This window comes from Carcharodon carcharias, chromosome 11 (assembly GCF_017639515.1).
Source record: "Carcharodon carcharias isolate sCarCar2 chromosome 11, sCarCar2.pri, whole genome shotgun sequence".
Taxonomy (NCBI): domain Eukaryota; kingdom Metazoa; phylum Chordata; class Chondrichthyes; order Lamniformes; family Lamnidae; genus Carcharodon; species Carcharodon carcharias.
This window is the reverse complement of record NC_054477.1, coordinates 41,373,184-41,390,667: the sequence shown is the minus strand read 5'-3', so window position 1 is coordinate 41,390,667 and position 17,484 is coordinate 41,373,184. Positions and strand designations below refer to the sequence as shown.

The window sequence follows — 17,484 nt, the reverse complement described above, 5'->3', positions numbered from 1 at the left end:
TATTCTTGCCCAATTTTCCCATCCCCCTACCATCATACCTGCCCCAGCAGGCTCTATTAAATTCTACCCATTGTGGCTGGTGAACAGTAAGAGCATTCATTGTCTGTAATTCAGAGACGTTGCCTGATGTTCTAACGCACATTTCTAAGAATGATATCCCAGAATCTAATCATCCAAATAAGAGCACTTTGTTTTGTTAACAAGGGTCATAGAAATTATTTCAAAATTAGAGATCACAGCACAGAAGAGGTAATGCAACACTTTTCCTGAAAGGGAAATTAGTTGGTTATAGTAATTCATTGTTCTGTGGAGGAAGGTGGCTGAGGAGAGAAAGAGCACAGAAACACCGAACATAAATAAAGATTAGGTCACCCATTTAACACTCAAATAAAGCGAGACCTAAAAGCTAAAATGGACCCTGATCCAGACAACCACCAGGGACTTAAATCAATCAATGGAAAGAAAATGAAGTATCTACAAGAAGCTGAGATAAGCTCAAATACACTGGTCATTGCACTCCTAGATATTATTTGAAATGTACTTGCTGCACAGGTAGAGGAGATTGAATTTGCATCTGCTGCAAGAATTAAAATGCCACCAGTAGAACAAAGAGTCAAATCCTGTAACTTCATGTAAAACTACCACATGCCTCAGTCTCCTCAGCTCTCCATCTTCCTCTGGAGGACCTCTAACAGGTCCACTGATACTCTGTTCCTGAAACATCTCCTGGGTTCACACGTCCAGCACAACTGTCTCGATTCTAAACATTGGTTCGTCAACATGCCATGCTGATGACACCCTGTCCAAAAGTCCACCTCATCCCATCACAGGACCGCCAACTTTAACATTTGACAGTCCCACCAACATGCTGGGGCAGTGGCAGGGATGTTTGGCAGCACATGGGAAACCCAGAGGTAAATGCAGTGCATCCGTCAGTGGTGTTACAGACAGGAGGGGATTTAATTTAAACAACCTTGATTTCTCCTCTCACCACCCATTCACAAACGGAAGGATTTTTTGATTTTGATTTCCCCCTTTATAAGCGGTGACGTATTTCCCAATCCCTCGGCTTTGGTGCGACTCAATTTTTATTAATAACCAAACAGAAAACTTGAGATAGGATGAACTCAGAGGGTAGTTTATTTGCACACAATCAAAATGGGAGAGGGAGGTGTTGCTACATGGCCCCTGGTGCATTCATACGATAAAAGAGAGGTAGAGAAAGAGGAAGTTACAGGGCGAAGACCACAGAGCAAAGACATTGTTTCACTGAGTCTAGAGTCCAGAATCAAATTCCAATGGTGTATACTTTCACAGGGGTCTGCAGGTTGAAGACTAATGCTGGATAATTTCACTTTTCCGGTATATATGGCTTGCACGATGGAATACACACAGATGAATTAGTTTAGTAGGCGCTGGTACAGAAGTTCCAGTAGAAACAGCGTAGATTGGGGGAGTGGGGCGGGGGAAAATGTATTCACCAGGGCCAAGCCCTTGTTCTGAGCTGCAGCTTGTTAGATGGAAGATGGCAGACCGAGAGGCAGTACAGCCAAGACAGGGAAACTGGTTCTCCCAGCTGGTGGGGAGGGGGGTATTATGGCATGACTCCAACTTTTCCACTTTGGAAAATGGGATAGAAGGGCGATAACAAAAAGGGATAAAACCACAGTTAACTGAATAAAAATAAGTGGATAAAAAATAAAAATGAATGTAGAACAAAGGGGATTAAAAAAACAGGGGTGAGGATGGAGGAGTGTGTTCATTGTCTGAAGTTGTTGAACTCAATGTTAAGTCCGGAAGGCTGTAAAGTGCCTAATTGGAAGATGAGTTGCTGTTCCTCCAGTTTGCGTTGAGCTTCACTGGAACATTGCAGCAGGCCAAGGACAGATATGTGAGCATGAGAGCAGGATGGTGTGTTGAAATGGCAAGCGACAGGAAGACCTAGGTCATGCTTGCTTACTGAGCAAAGGTGTCCCGCAAAGCAGTCACCCAGTCTGTGTTTGGTCTCTTCGATGTCGAGGAGACCACATTGGGAGCAACGAATGCAGTAGACCAAATTGAAGGAGGTGCAAGTGAAGCACTGCTTCACTTGAAAATGGTGTTTGGGCCCTTGGACAGCGAGGAGAGAGGAGGTAAAGGGGCAGCTGTTGCACCTTCTGGGATTGCATGGGAACATGCCGTGGGTAGGGGATGAGATGTTGAGGATGATGGAGGGGTGGACCAGGGTGTCCTGGAGGGAAAGGTCCCTATGGAATGTGGACGGTGGGAGGTGGTGGTGGTGGGGGGGTGGATATGTTTGGTGGGGGCATCATGCTGGAATTGGCGGAAATGGTGGAGGATGATCCTTTGAATGCAGAGGCTGGTGAGGTGAGAAGTGGGGCCCCTATCATGGTGCTGGGAGGGAGGGGAAGGTGGGAAGGCAGAGGCGCGGGAGATGGGGTCGGATACGGTTGAGGGCCCTGTCAACCACCGTGGGTGGAAACCTCGGTTAAGGAAAGAAGGAAAACAATTCAGAAGAACTGTTTTGAAAAGTGGCATCATCAGAACAGATGCAATGGAGGCGAAGGAACTAAGAGAATGGGATGGAGTCCTTACAGGAAGCAGGGTGTGAGGAGCTGTAGTCGAGGTAACTGTGGGAGTTGGTAGGCTTGTATTGAACATTAGTGGACAGTCTATCACCAGAAATGGAGACAGAGTGGTCAAGGAAGGGAAGGGAAGTGTTGGAGATGGACTGTGTGAAAGTGATAGAGGGGTGGAAATTGGAAGCTAAATTGATAAATTTTTCCAGGTCCAGTCAAGAGCATGAAGCGGTCATTGATGTACTGAAAAAGTGTGTTGTGGGAGGGGGCTTGAGTAGGACTGAAACAAGGAATGTTCCACATTCCCCATAAAGAGACAGGCATAATTGGGACCCATGCGAGTACCCATTGCTACACCTTTTATTTGGAGGAAGTGAGACAAGTTTAAGAAGAAATTGTTCAGTAGCAGAACAAGTTCAGGCAGGTGGAGGAGAGTGGTGTTGGATGGTGATTGTTCGGCTTCTGTTCAAGGAAGAAGCAGAGAGCCCTCAGACCATCCTGATGGGGGATGGAGGTGGAGAGGGATTGGACGTCCATGGTGAAGAGAAGGCAGTTAGGGCCAGGGAACTAGAAATTGTTGAGATGACATAGGGCATCAGAGGAATTGTGAAATAAAAATAAAAATACCTGGAAAAACTCAACAGGTCTGGCAGCATCTACGGAGAAGAACACATAACTTTGAGTCCAAATGACTCTTCAACATAACTAAGGAAAAATAGAAAAGAGGTGAAATAGAAGCTGGTTTAAGGGGTGGGGTGGGACAGGTCGAGCTGGATAGACGGCCAGTGATAGGTGGAGATAGCCAAAAGATGACATAGACAAAAGGACAAAGAGGTGTTGAAGGTGGTGATATTATCTAAGGAATGTGCTAATTAAAGGTAGAAAGCAGGACAAGCAAGGTACAGATAGCCTTAGTGGGGGTTGGGTGGGGTGAAGGGAAGGAATCAAAATAGGCTAAAAGGTAGAGATAAAACAATGGATGGAAACACATTTAAAAATAATGAAAATAGGTGGGAAAAGAAAAATTTATATAAATTATTGGGAAAAAAAGGGTGATCAGAAAGGGGGTGGGGATGGAGGAGAGTGTTCATGATCTAAAATTGTTGAGCTCAATATTCAGTCCGGAAGGCTGTAAAGTGCCTAGTCAGAAGATGAGGTGCTGTTCCTCCAGTTTGCGTTGAGCTTCACTGGAACAATGCAGCAGGCCAAGGACAGATATGTGGGCATGAGAGCAGGGTGGAGTGTTGAAATGGCAAGCGACAGGGAGGTCTGGGTTATGCTTGCAGACAGACTGAAGGTGTTCTGCAAAGCGGTCACCCAGCCTGCGTTTGGTCTCTCCAATTTAGAGGAAACTGCATTGGGAGCAGCGAATGCAGTAGACTAAATTAAGGGAAGTGCAAGTGAAATGCTGCTTCACTTAAAAGGAGTGTTTGAGCCCTTGGACAGTGAGGAGAGGGGAAGTAAAGGGGCAGGTATTGCACTTCTGCGGTTGCATGGGAAGGTGCCGTGGGAGTGGGTTGAGATGTAGGGGGTGATGGAGGAGTGGAATAGGATGTCATGGAGGGAACAATCCCTGTGGAATGCCGCCGGGGTTTGGGGGGGGGGGGGGGGGTGAAGGGAATATTTTTTTGGTGGTGGCATCATGCTGGAGTTGGCGGAAATGGCGGAGGATGATCCTTTGAATGCGGAAGCTGGTGGGATGATAAATGAGGACAAGGGGGACCCTACCATGGTTCTGGGAGGGAGAGGAAGGTGTGATGGCGGATGCGCGGGAGATGGGCCGGACACGGTTGAGGGCCCTGTCAACTACCGTGGGTGGAAAACCTCGGTTAAGGAAGACATATCAGAGGAACTGTTTTTGAAAGTGGCATCATCAGAACAGATGCGACAGAGGCGAAGGAACTGAGAGAATGGGATGGAGTCCTTACAGGAAGCGGGGTATGAGGAGCTGTAGTCGAGGTAACTGTGGGAGTTGGTAGGCTTGTAATGAATATTGGAGGACAGTCTATCACCAGAAATTGAGACAGAGTGGTCAAGGAAGGGAAGGGAAGTGTCAGAGATGGACCATGTGAAAATGATGGAGGGGTGGGAATTGGAAGCAAAATTAATAAATTTTTCCAGGTCCAGACGAGAGCATGAAGCAGCACCGAAGCAATCATTGATGTACCAGAGAGACAGTTGTGGGAAGGGGCCGGAGTAGGACTGGAACAAGGAATGTTCCGCATACCCGATAGGCATAACTGGGGCCTGCACTTCCCTCAATTTAGTCTACTGCATTCATTACTCCCAACGTGGTTTCCTCTACATTGGAGAGACCAAACGCAGACTGGGTGACCACTTTACAGAACACCTTCGGTCTGTCCGCAAGCATGACCCAGACCTCCCTGTCACTTGCCATTTCAACATTCCACCCTGCTCTCATGCCCACAAGTCCGTCCTTGGCCTGCTGCATTGTTCCAGTGAAGCTCAATGCAAACTGGAGGAACAGCACCTCATCTTCCGACTAGGCACTTTACAGCCTTCCAGACTGAATATTGAGCTCAACAATTTTAGATCATGAACTCTCTCCTCCATCCCCACCCCCTTTCCGATCACCCTTTCTTCCCCCAATAATTTATATATATTTTTCTTTTCCCACCTATTTCCATTATTTTTAAATGTATTTCCATCCATTGTTTTATCTCTACCTTTTAGCCTATTTCGATCCCTTCCCTTCACCCCATCTCAACCCCACTAGCGCTATCTGTACCTTGCTTGTCCTGCTTTCTACCTTTAATTAGCACATTCCTTAGATAATATCACCACCTTCAACACCTCTTTGTCCTTTTGTCTATGTCATCTTTTGGCTATCTCCACCTATCACTGGCCGTCTATCCAGCTCGACCTGTCCCACCCCACCCCTTAAACCAGCTTCTATTTCACCTCTTTTCTATTTTTCCTTAGTTATGTTGAAGAGTCATTTGGACTCGAAACGTTATCTGGTGTTCCTCTCTGTAGATGCTGCCCGACCTGCTGAGTTTTTCCAGGTATTTTTATTTTGGATTTCCAGCATCTGCAATTTTTTGCTTTTATCTTAGAGGAATCGTGGGTGTCGGTGGGAAGAGACTGAACAAGGGGAGAGAGCGCAGAGTCAAGTAGCCACTCTTCACGTATCTAAACAAACAAATAAAATTTAGGATCTATCAAGCTGGGTTCCACCCTGGGATCAGGCCTGTCCAGTGGTAACCTCAGCTGGGGTTCATAACAGTACATTAACTGTGGGCTGGTATGAGTTGACAGTAGCTTAATTAATAGATGCTGTGAGTTACTGGGTGCTTTCTTGTAACAATTGGGCTATTGTCTACGTATAAATTGGAATTGAGTAGTCAAGGATCTAGGGGAGGTCTTATGGCACAGTGGTAGCATCCCTACCCCTGGGCCAGAAGCTCTGGATTGAAGTCCCACTCCAGGACTTGATGACCATGGAAGGCATGTTCATAATGTGGCCAAACATGTTGATTATCAGCCTGAAAAGCCTTCCAATATGGCTGATGGTAAGCAGGAAAAAGCAGGAGAGTTTCCTGGTTAGCCATACTGCAGAAGGAAACGGAGACCAACTGCAGTACTTTGCCAAGCATTATCGTGGACCAATCCAATGGAAATCCATGGTCACCAATGCCCTCTTAGGCATGGTCCCTGAAGCAGGAGTGAATAATTAATCTCGAATTGTAAGAGAGGTTATTAAGTATTTAAAAGGTCAGAAGAGTGTCATTTAGCTTCAGAGGAAGTTCTGCATTAAGGTGCAGGTGGACAGAAGTTTATTTTTTCTGTAATTCATACCTGTCTGAAGTAAGTAAGTGGGCTTAGGTTCTTGCTTGGACTCGGTGCCAGTGGAGTTTATGTTCACGCTATCTACTTTTCGAAGTTGGATATAGAGGGATGTTGAGGTAGACCATCTTATGTGCTGTTAACAATTAAGTTTCTAGTACAGAGGATCTTCATGCTGGAGTAGCAATTAACCACACTCCACAGCATTAGACAGGATGATGGGTTTATGGATCACTTCCTTTAAATGTAGCCTGCCAGGGAACAGTGCTAAACAGCTCATCAAACCAGGATAGTGTTGAAGAAAAGACATGGGTAACCATTTGCTGAGGTAGTAGATAGAGAAGGGTCTCAAAAGTCCAAGGAATCCAAATGTCGCTGTAATTGTCTAATTAGTATTTAAATGGAGTATGATGAGACAATACTATAAAACCACAAACATACAAAAGCTACACAATGTATTAATATGCCATGTATGCAGTAAAATTGGTATCAGGCCAGTAAAAAGTTACAAGGCCGCTCATGAATATTAAAATACTTTCTGCATTAACAAAGAGTAAGACATTTTACATTTGCTGGACAGATACCATGTTTATTCACTGATACGCCACAGAGAGCTAAGCACTATGACCTAAGCAAAAGTGAGACAGAAGCATGTGACAAATGACAGTTAAATGGTCAGTTTAATTGCTGTAGAATACAGGCTACTTAGTTCTGATACCTTAATTATACCAACAGTGCGATTCTACTGCCAGTTTTACATTAATGCAAAGTGATTAGGAATCCATCAGCGCAAAAGTGGGAACATAATTTAATCAAGTGCTGAACACACTAAAACCATGCGCCCGGAATATCACAGTATGTCAATGCTCACAGCAAAAAAAAAGTCAAAAAGCAGTAGAACGTTCAACAGGTTTTAAATTTTCATCGGTAAGAAAAAAAATAGTACAACAGGATAGAGTCCCTGAAATACCACGTTATTAATTTCGATTTTTAAGATCAGCGTTTGTGACTCAGTTTAGTGAGTTTCAAACAGTCCTCCCTCATGAGCTTTGATTGGTTCTGTTCAGCAACGAGTCCATCTCATTGTTCCAATGGAGGTGTAGTTCAAGTTCGCTTTCCCAGCACAAGTTTAAATGCAGTCATCCTTATCTTCCCGAGTGCTCACTCAGAACATGGACTTTATTTAACAAAACACTGAAAGATATACTAAAACCACAAAGTCCACGTACCTGCCGGAATACGGTTACTGCAATCTGAGTGCTACTGCTGCTACACGCAAGTTTGGAACATTGACCACGTTCGGTTTCTGTAACTTAGCAACGACCGCGAACTATCGCAGCAATTCAGCTCCATAACCAGCGCTCATTGGATTGTGCCGTCACCTGATTCCAGCAGCTGCTCAGCAATCGCCCAAGTTGCAATTTCCCCATCATTCAAGAAGTGGAGGTGGATGAAAGCAAGTACAAAGTTTCAACAAGCTAATAGTCGCTGCGCGATTGTGTTGTGTCTTAGCACTCGGAGCAGGTTATCAGTATGTTAACAAATAAAAATTGCTGGAAAAACTCAGCAGGTCTGACAGCATCTGTGGAGAGAAAGACAGAGTTAATGTTTCGAGTCCCTATAACACTTTTTCAGAACTAAAAAGTAGATATGTGGTGAAATATATACTGTTAAAGGGGGTTGGGATAGGTGAAGCTGGATAGAAGGCCAGTGACAAAGCAGAGGCAAAGCAGAGATTGCAAACGATGCCATAAACAAAAGGTCAAATGGGTGTTGTTGGTAGTGATACTGACTAAAGGAGGTGCTAATGGTGACATGAGTAGAAAGCAGGAGGAGCAAGTGACAGATGGTGGTGGGGTGAGGGGACAGTGTGGGAGAAAAGATAAAAATAGGCTAAAAGATGGGAATAAAACAATGAATGGAAATATATTTTAAAATTAATAATAGAAATAGGTGGGGAAACATATAGATAAAAATAAATATTTGAAAAAAGGGATAAAAAAAGAGGGTGAGGATGGAGGAGGGGGTTCATGATCTGAAGTTGTTAAACTCAATGTTAAGTGCCTATTTGGACGGATGAAGTGCTGTTCCTCCAGTTTGCGTTGAGCTTCACTGGAACATTGCAGCATGAGAACAGGGTGGTGTGTTGAAGTGGCAAGTGACAGGAAGGCCTAGGTCATGCTTACGGGCAGACAAAAGGTGTTCTTCTTATGTGGCAACCAGAACTGCATACATTACTCCAGCTGTGGCTTCTCCAATGTAGAGGAGACCACATTGGGAGCAGCGAATGTAGTAACCAAATTGAGGGAAGCTGCTTCACTTGAAAGGAGTGTTTGGGCCCTTGGGCGATGAGGAGGGGGGAAGTAAAGGGGCAGGTGTTACACCTTCTGTGATTGCATGGGAAGGTACCGTGGGAGGGGGTTGAGGTGTAGGGGGTGATGGAGGAGTGGACCAGGGTGTCCCGGAGGGAATGGTTCCTACGGAATGCCGGTGGGGGGGTGGTGCAGGGAAGATGTGTTTGGTGGTGGCATCATGCTGGAGTTGGCGGAAATGGCGGGAGACGATCCTTTGAATGCGGAGGTCATGGTTCTGGGAAGGAGAGGAAGGTGTGAGGGCAGAGGCACGGGTGATGGGTCGGACATGATTGAGGGCCCTGTCAACCACCGTGGGTGGGAAACCGGTTAAGGAAAATATGTCAGAAGCGCCGTTTTGGAAAGTGGCATCATCAGAACAGATGTGACGGAAGTGAAGGAACTGAGAGAATAGGACGGAGTCCTTACAGGAAGCAAGGTTTGAGGAGTTGTAGTCGAGGTAGCTGTGGAAGTTGGTGGGCTTTTAATGAATATTGGTGGACAATCTATCACCAGAAATTGAGACAGAGATGTCACCATTAACACCTCCTTTGCCAGTATCATCACTATCAATACCCCTTTGACCTTTTGTTTAAGACATCTTTTGCAGTCTCTCCTTTGCCTCCACCTATCGCTGGCCTTTTATCCAGCTTCACCTGTCCCACCCCATTTGAACAGTATATATTTCACCACATTTCTACTTCTCTTTAGTTCTGAAGAAGAGTCATATGGACTCAAAACATTAAAAACAAAAAAACTGCAGATGCTGGAAATCCAAAACAAAAACAGAATTACCTGGAAAAACTCAGCAGGTCTGGCAGCATCAGCGGAGAAGAAAAGAGTTGACGTTTCGAGTCCTCATGACCCTTCGACAGAACTTGAGTTCGAGTCCAGGAAAGAGCTGAAATATAAGCTGGTTTAAGGTGTGTGTGTGGGGGGCGGAGAGATAGAGAGACAGAGAGGTGGAGGGGGTTGGTGTGGTTGTAGGGACAAACAAGCAGTGATAGAAGCAGATCATCAAAAGATGTCAACCACAATAGTACAATAGAACACATAGGTGTTAAAGTTAAAGTTGGTGATATTATCTAAACGAATGTGCTAATTAAGAATGGATGGTAGGGCACTCAAGGTATAGCTCTAGTGGGTTTTTTTTTTAATTTTTTTTTTATTATATTTTTTTTTTATATAATGGAAATAGGTGGGAAAAGGAAAATCTTTATAATTTATTGGGAAAAAAAAAGAGGAAGGGGGAAACAGAAAGGGGGTGGGGATGGGGGAGGGAGCTCACGACCTAAAGTTGTTGAATTCAATATTCAGTCCGGAAGGCTGTAAAGTCCCTAGTCGGAAGATGAGGTGTTGTTCCTCCAGTTTGCGTTGGGCTTCACTGGAACAATGCAGCAAGCCAAGGACAGACATGTGGGCAAGAGAGCAGGGTGGAGTGTTAAAATGGCAAGCGACAGGGAGGTTTGGGTCATTCTTGCGGACAGACCGCAGGTGTTCTGCAAAGCGGTCGCCCAGTTTACGTTTGGTCTCTCCAATGTAGAGGAGACCACATTGGGAGCAACGAATGCAGTAGACTAAGTTGGGGGAAATGCAAGTGAAATGCTGCTTCACTTGAAAGGAGTGTTTGGGTCCTTGGACGGTGAGGAGAGAGGAAGTGAAGGGGCAGGTGTTGCATCTTTTGCGTGGGCAAGGGGTTGTGCCATAGGAGGGGGTTGAGGAGTAGGGGGTGATGGAGGAGTGGACCAGGGTGTCCCGGAGGGAGCGATCCCTACGGAATGCCGATAAGGGGGGTGAAGGGAAGATGTGTTTGGTAGTGGCATCATGCTGAAGTTGGCGGAAATGGCGGAGGATGATCCTTTGAATGCGGAGGCTGGTGGGGTGATAAGTGAGGACAAGGGGGACCCTATCATGTTTCTGGGAGGGAGGAGAAGGAGTGAGGGCGGATGCGCGGGAGATGGGCCGGACACGGTTGAGGGCCCTCAACCGTGTCCGGCCCATCTCCCGCGCATCCGCCCTCACTCCTTCTCCTCCCTCCCAGAAACATGATAGGGTCCCCCTTGTCCTCACTTATCACCCCACCAGCCTCCGCATTCAAAGGATCATCCTCCGCCATTTCCGCCAACTTCAGCATGATGCCACTACCAAACACATCTTCCCTTCACCCCCCTTATCGGCATTCCGTAGGGATCGCTCCCTCCGGGACACCCTGGTCCACTCCTCCATCACCCCCTACTCCTCAACCCCCTCCTATGGCACAACCCCTTGCCCACGCAAAAGATGCAACACCTGCCCCTTCACTTCCTCTCTCCTCACCGTCCAAGGACCCAAACACTCCTTTCAAGTGAAGCAGCATTTCACTTGCATTTCCCCCAACTTAGTCTACTGCATTCGTTGCTCCCAATGTGGTCTCCTCTACATTGGAGAGACCAAACGTAAACTGGGCGACCGCTTTGCAGAACACCTGCGGTCTGTCCGCAAGAATGACCCAAACCTCCCTGTCGCTTGCCATTTTAACACTCCACCCTGCTCTCTTGCCCACATGTCTGTCCTTGGCTTGCTGCATTGTTCCAGTGAAGCCCAACGCAAACTGGAGGAACAACACCTCATCTTCCGACTAGGGACTTTACAGCCTTCCGGACTGAATATTGAATTCAACAACTTTAGGTCGTGAGCTCCCTCCCCCATCCCCACCCCCTTTCTGTTTCCCCCTTCCTCTTTTTTTTTCCCAATAAATTATAAAGATTTTCCTTTTCCCACCTATTTCCATTATATAAAAAAAAAATATAATAAAAAAAAAATTAAAAAAAAAACCCACTAGAGCTATACCTTGAGTGCCCTACCATCCATTCTTAATTAGCACATTCGTTTAGATAATATCACCAACTTTAACTTTAACACCTATGTGTTCTATTGTACTATTGTGGTTGACATCTTTTGATGATCTGCTTCTATCACTGCTTGTTTGTCCCTACAACCACACCAACCCCCTCCACCTCTCTGTCTCTCTATCTCTCCGCCCCCCACACACACACCTTAAACCAGCTTATATTTCAGCTCTTTCCTGGACTCGAACTCAAGTTCTGTCGAAGGGTCATGAGGACTCGAAACGTCAACTCAAAACATTAACTCTGTCTTTCTCTCCACAGATGCTGTCAGACCTGCTGAGTTTTTCCAGCAATTTTTGTTTTTGTTTCAGATTTCCAGCATCTGCAGTATTTTGCTTTTGTATAACTCTGTTAACTTCAACGGCTTTGAGAGAGAATTTCTTTAGTGAAAAAGGGGAAGTATCAACCTCAAGCCAATGAAATTGAAAGGCAGGTGAGCAGGAACACATAGGACTATCCAGTCATGTAAGAAGGAAATAGAAATTGTGGATGTATGGGTGTGTGATACATATCTGGGCATGATGCCTATTGTTAGTTATTTAAATTGAGTTCATTGGGTTTCTAGTTCATATCACAAGGGACAAAGTATTTGACAAACTGATGGGACTAAAGGCAGACAAGTCGCCAGGACCTGTTGGCCTGCATCCATGGGTTTTAAAGAAAGTAGCTGCAGAGAAAGTGGGGGCATTGGTTGAAATATTCCAGAACTCATTGGATCCCGAGAGAGTCCCAGCAGATTTGAAAACCGCTAATGTGACTTCCCTGTTCAAGAAGGGAGGGAGACAAAAGCAGGAAACTATAGGCAAGTCAGCCTAATATTTGTTGGGAAAATGCTAAAGTCCATTATTAAGGAAGAAATGGCAGGATTTGTAGAAAAGCTTAATGGTGAGAGGTGTGAGTTGGCACAAGTTAGCAATAAGTTGGCATAGGGGCTATAATGGGCCATGGTGATGTGTGGGGCATAGGTGGTATGAGTTGCAATGGGGGTTGGGTAAAGGGGCACGGGTTGACATGGGGAGCATGAGGGACCATGAGGGCTGAGGGCCTGGGTTGACAGTGACATGAGAGGCAGGGGTTGGCATAGGCTGGCTTAGATGGGCCATCAGAAGTGTAGGGGGGTGTTGGGACTGGAGGGCTGTTCTTTGCTTTTGTTTCAATCCTTTTTTTATTGAATTCACTGAAGTTTAAAAGAATGAGAGGAGATCTCATTGAAACGTTTAAAATTCTGACAGGGATGGGCAGAGCGGATGCAGGGATGCTATTTCCTCTGGCTAGGAGGTCTAGAACAAATGCTCACAGTCTCAGGATATGGTGTTGACCATTTACGATGGAGATGAGGAGAAGCTTCTTCACTCAGAGGGTGGTGAACCTGTGGAATTCTCTACCACAGAAGGCTGTGGAGGCCAAGTCACTGAATGTATTTAAGAAGGAAATAGATAGATTCCTGGACTCTAAAGTTGTCAAGTGGTTTGGGGAGAATGTGTGAGTACAGCATTGTGATAGCGGATCAGCCATGATATTGAATGGTGGAGCAGGCTCAAAGGGCCGAAGGACCACCTTGTCCTATTTTCTATGTTCTCTAAGAGCCGAAGTGCAGAGGCAGGCTTTCGCCTAGACCGCCTCCACACCCTCACCCATTACCTGGATTACCTGGTCATTATTATATGGTTGTTTGGTGGAGCTTATACACACAAATTGGCTGCCATGTTTCCTATATTACAACAGTGACTATACTTAAAAAGAGCTTTACTGGCTCTATAACACTTTGAAATGCCTGATGGCCATTAAAGTCACTAAGTTAATGCAAGCTGTCTTTTCTGATAATCAGATTGAGAAAAAAATTAATGACATGGGTCAATTAGAAACTTTTTAGAATTACCAGCCATCCGTTCTCTTCTGGAAAACAAGCAACTAGCAGTTGAAAATATGATGGTCACGTGAAGGACCTATTTGTCTGCATAAATCAACATTTTTGTACCTCGGTTCACTCAAAAGTGTGTTTTTCATTTTCATTTATTGCTTGCAAAAATATTGGGGAAGGATTTTTTTTTAAAAGGCTGTTTAACTGGGTGAAGTGGTTGGAGGTGGGAGGTCATGTGAAGAAAGCTCCAACACTACATCCAACCCAATTTGGCAAATCTAAGATCAACCCATAAATCTTGCCCAAAACATGAATGTTCAGAGTAACATTTGTACTGAATTCCAAACTATTTTATAAGAGTCTCCATAACATGCCACGCTGTCTCATTTAACAGGCAAAATGCACTTCAATGAGCTATACTATTTTTTGAAACTGGTCAGCACTATGCTTAAGGAGAAGGCTTTCTCTCCCCCATCTCCAATTCTGATTTCCTTATCAGTTCTTGCAGACTAACAACTTTGTTTCTGTGGGTCCTTAGCTTAAAAAAAGGAGCCAAAAGCCTGATCCCTGTTTGCCTTACATGCCTGGGAATTGGCCAATCAAACTGCTTACTGCCTTTGTAGGTGTGAGATCCTGTACAACATTCTGTGGGGCTCACCTGAATGAAATTTCCTTTCTGGGATGTGTTAATGAATCTCATTATCTCAAACAAATGAAGAAAATACCATCCTAGTTGGGCCCTTTGATTTATCTGCTAAGTCCTAAATTTCATCCCCACCTGATGTATGTTGTGGCTTTAACCTCTGAACTTAATTATGATTGCAACATTGTGATGTAAAATATCCAAAAATTCACATGGTTATTTTTGCTTTGGCATGGGCAAAAAACAGGCAGATTGCTCACCTGGTATAAACTCTACCCAATTGTTCTTGCCGTCGAATTCAGTTCACACTCCAAGTTAAAAATCCAAAAATGTGAGGCATGTTTTTTCAGATCTTTTAAGAAGTTTGAGATACACAAGTTGCCCAGGATCTGATCGAGAAAAGGACAGGTTAAGGTTTGTGTTTGACTGTTTATTTGAACTCACTTTTAAGGATTTGTTTCAATCGTGTTAAATCATTCTTATGCTTCTTCAATCTACGGAAAAGATAAATTTGTTTATTTAAAGTAGTTAAATCAGCATGCCCTGAATCCAAGTAATACTCTGTCCACCTGGATCTGGATTGTCATGGAGTCCTCTCAGGGCTGGCGATAGTGGATTAGTTTTGTCTCCTGAATAGTCAATGTAACACCAGTTGGAACTGTTGTTGGTGTATGTCTAAAATGTTTCAGTTCACAAATTATCCTGATGTCTGGATTCAATTTCCCCAAAGAAAGAAACTAGTGACATAGTAAAGTTGCACTGGAAAAGAAAAAAAGGTTTGCATTCAGTGCCTTTCAAAGTGTCCCAAAGTGCTTTACAGCCAATTAATTATGGTTGAAGTGAAGTCAATCTTGTCATGCAGGAAACATGGCAGTTAATTTGCACACAGCAAGCTCCTACAAACAGCAATGCCTTAATTTGTTTTAGTAATATTGATTGAGAAAAAGGTTTTGGTGTTGACACCAAGGGGAACTCCCCAGCTCTTCAAAATAGTATCATGGGATCTTTTATATCCTCCTGAGAGGGCCTCAGTTTAATATCTGATTCAAAAGCAGGCACTTCCAACAGTGCTGCATGCCCTCTGTGCTGGAGTGTCAGCCTAGACTTCTGTGCTCTTGTTTCTAGACTTGGGACTTGAAACCACAATCTACTGACTCAGAGGCAAGAATACTGCCAGGTAAACCACCACTGTAACCTTGTTAGAGATTTTTTTGGTTTAAATTAAAGTAAGCTCCAAACCTGATCGAGTGAACTGTTTTCAAAGCAATTATTTTCCTGGGACATTGATCATGCTCTAAGATCTGACTTTTTAAAAACTTGGGCTCAGCTGGCGTAGGTTGGTCTTCATGTAATACATTAGGTTTATCTCCTTCCTGCAAAAAGCATAATCAAATGGTAGATATACCTGCAGCTAAATTTATAACAAGCCCATATTCCTTGTATTTCAGCCTAAATCTTCACTATCAAGACTGTTTTTGAGTCAACAACTGTTACAAAGCTATTGTTGAGCTTTGGTATTTTCCAGCTGTAGACTCACTCAAGAGGAGCTTCATTGCCAGGATAATTCATGCAATGCAAATCAATTGTTGTAATTTGTTTTTAACATTATTTAACCAATTTGGGTTTTTTCCAATGTTGCTGAGTTGAATCCTTATGAAATTATAATGTCCTACATGCTAAAAGATGAAGGAGCATTGTTGATTTCACATCTGATGTTCAAGAAGAAGATACATTTTCACTTATAGCTTTTTGATAAGAGCATTATTTTGAAGTTCAATTTATGGAGATACTTGGAAACAAATGTCCCACCTGCCATCTTATCAGCCACAGAGAATATAGCCAGCCGAAACCTAAAGCTCATAAAGGAAATGATTTGGACAATTTCTAATGGTGATGGAGGCCACAGTACAAATCTGATAATCTCTCTCAAACCTTCTTCAAAAAGAATGTACAAGGGCGGTCTGTGCAAAAAATAGAAATGCCAGACTGATTCAACTGTAAAGTTGAGACAAAGTCACACTGATCTTCCTCTGTAAACAGAATTAATGGTTTGGAATTAAAAGTCAAATGATGACCATGAAACCATTGTCCATTGTTGTAAAAACCCATCTAGTTCACTTTAGGGAAGGAAATCTGCTGTCCTTACCTGCCCTGGCCTACATGTGACCCCAGACCCACAGCAATGTGGTTAACTCTTAAATGCCCTCTGAACAAGGGCATTTAGGGATGGGCAATAAATGCTGGCCTAGCCAGTGATGCCCACATCCCATGAATGAATAAATAAAGTAGTATAAACTAATCCTGAGACAAGCTTCACAATGATTTAAGAAGACAAGGAAAATAAATTTTGCGAATGTGTGACTAAGCTATTATTTCTCTCTCACTGCTTTACCTAGTTTTCAACCAGATTTATTGGATGACTTCATCTCAGCAGATATGTGTTGCTATGGGAAATAGATATGCTGCCTGAGTTGGTTTTTAAAAAATCTACAACAACCTGATACATAAATCTATTCAGAACTGTTTCACCTGGACAATTCATTAGAAACCTTAGCTCTCTTTATGAACTTTGAACATACATATATGTATATATATATATGTATATATGTATATGTATATATGTGTATATATATATATATGTATATGTATATATGTATATGTATATATATGAACATATGAACATACGAATTAGGAGCAGGAGTAGGCCACTTGGGCCTTCGAGCCTGCTCCGCTATTCAATAAGATCATGGCTAATCTGATTGTGACCTCAGCTCTAAATTCCTGCCTACCCCTGACAACTTTTCACCCCGTTGCTTATCAAGAATCTATCTATCTCTGCCTTAAAAATATTCAAAAACTCTGCTTCCACTGCCTTTTGAGGAAGAGAATTCCAAAGAGTCTCAGCCCTCTGAGAGAAAAACAAATTCTCCTCATCTCTGTCCTAAATCGGCGACCCCTTAGTTTTAAACAGTGGCCCCTAATACTAGATCCTCCCACTAGAGGAAACATCTTCTCCACATCAACCCTTAGATCCCTCAGGATTTTAAATGTTTCAATCAAGTTGCCTCTTACTCTTCTAATCTCCAGCAGATACAGGCCTATTCTGTTCAACCTTCCTTCATAAGACAACCCGCCCAATCCAGATATTAGTTTAGTAAGCCTTCTCTGAGCTGCTTCCAACATGTTTACATCCTTCCTTAAATAAGGAGACTAATACTATATGCAGTACTCCAGATGTGGTCTCATCGGTACCCTGTATAACTGAAGTATTACTTCCTTACTTTTGTATTCAGTTTCTCTTGCAATAAATGATAACATTCTATTAGCTTTCCTCATTACCTGCTGTACCTGCATA

General features: G+C 43.7%; 1 protein-coding gene across 5 annotated transcripts in view; it reads right to left on the bottom strand.

Annotated features, from left to right (window-relative positions):
- Positions 1 to 17,484, bottom strand: part of trmt9b (tRNA methyltransferase 9B) — a 169,309-nt gene that overhangs the window by 50,048 nt on the left and 101,777 nt on the right. The window contains exon 1 of one of the 5 annotated variants that reach the window (XM_041198590.1): positions 14,390 to 14,463. The exons of 3 other annotated variants lie outside the window; for them this stretch is intronic. The gene's annotated coding sequence lies outside the window, so the exon portion shown is untranslated. Of the gene's footprint in view, positions 1 to 7,615; positions 7,779 to 14,389; positions 14,464 to 17,484 lie in introns of those variants that run through there. One more of the 5 variants, XM_041198591.1, reaches the window with a different exon arrangement.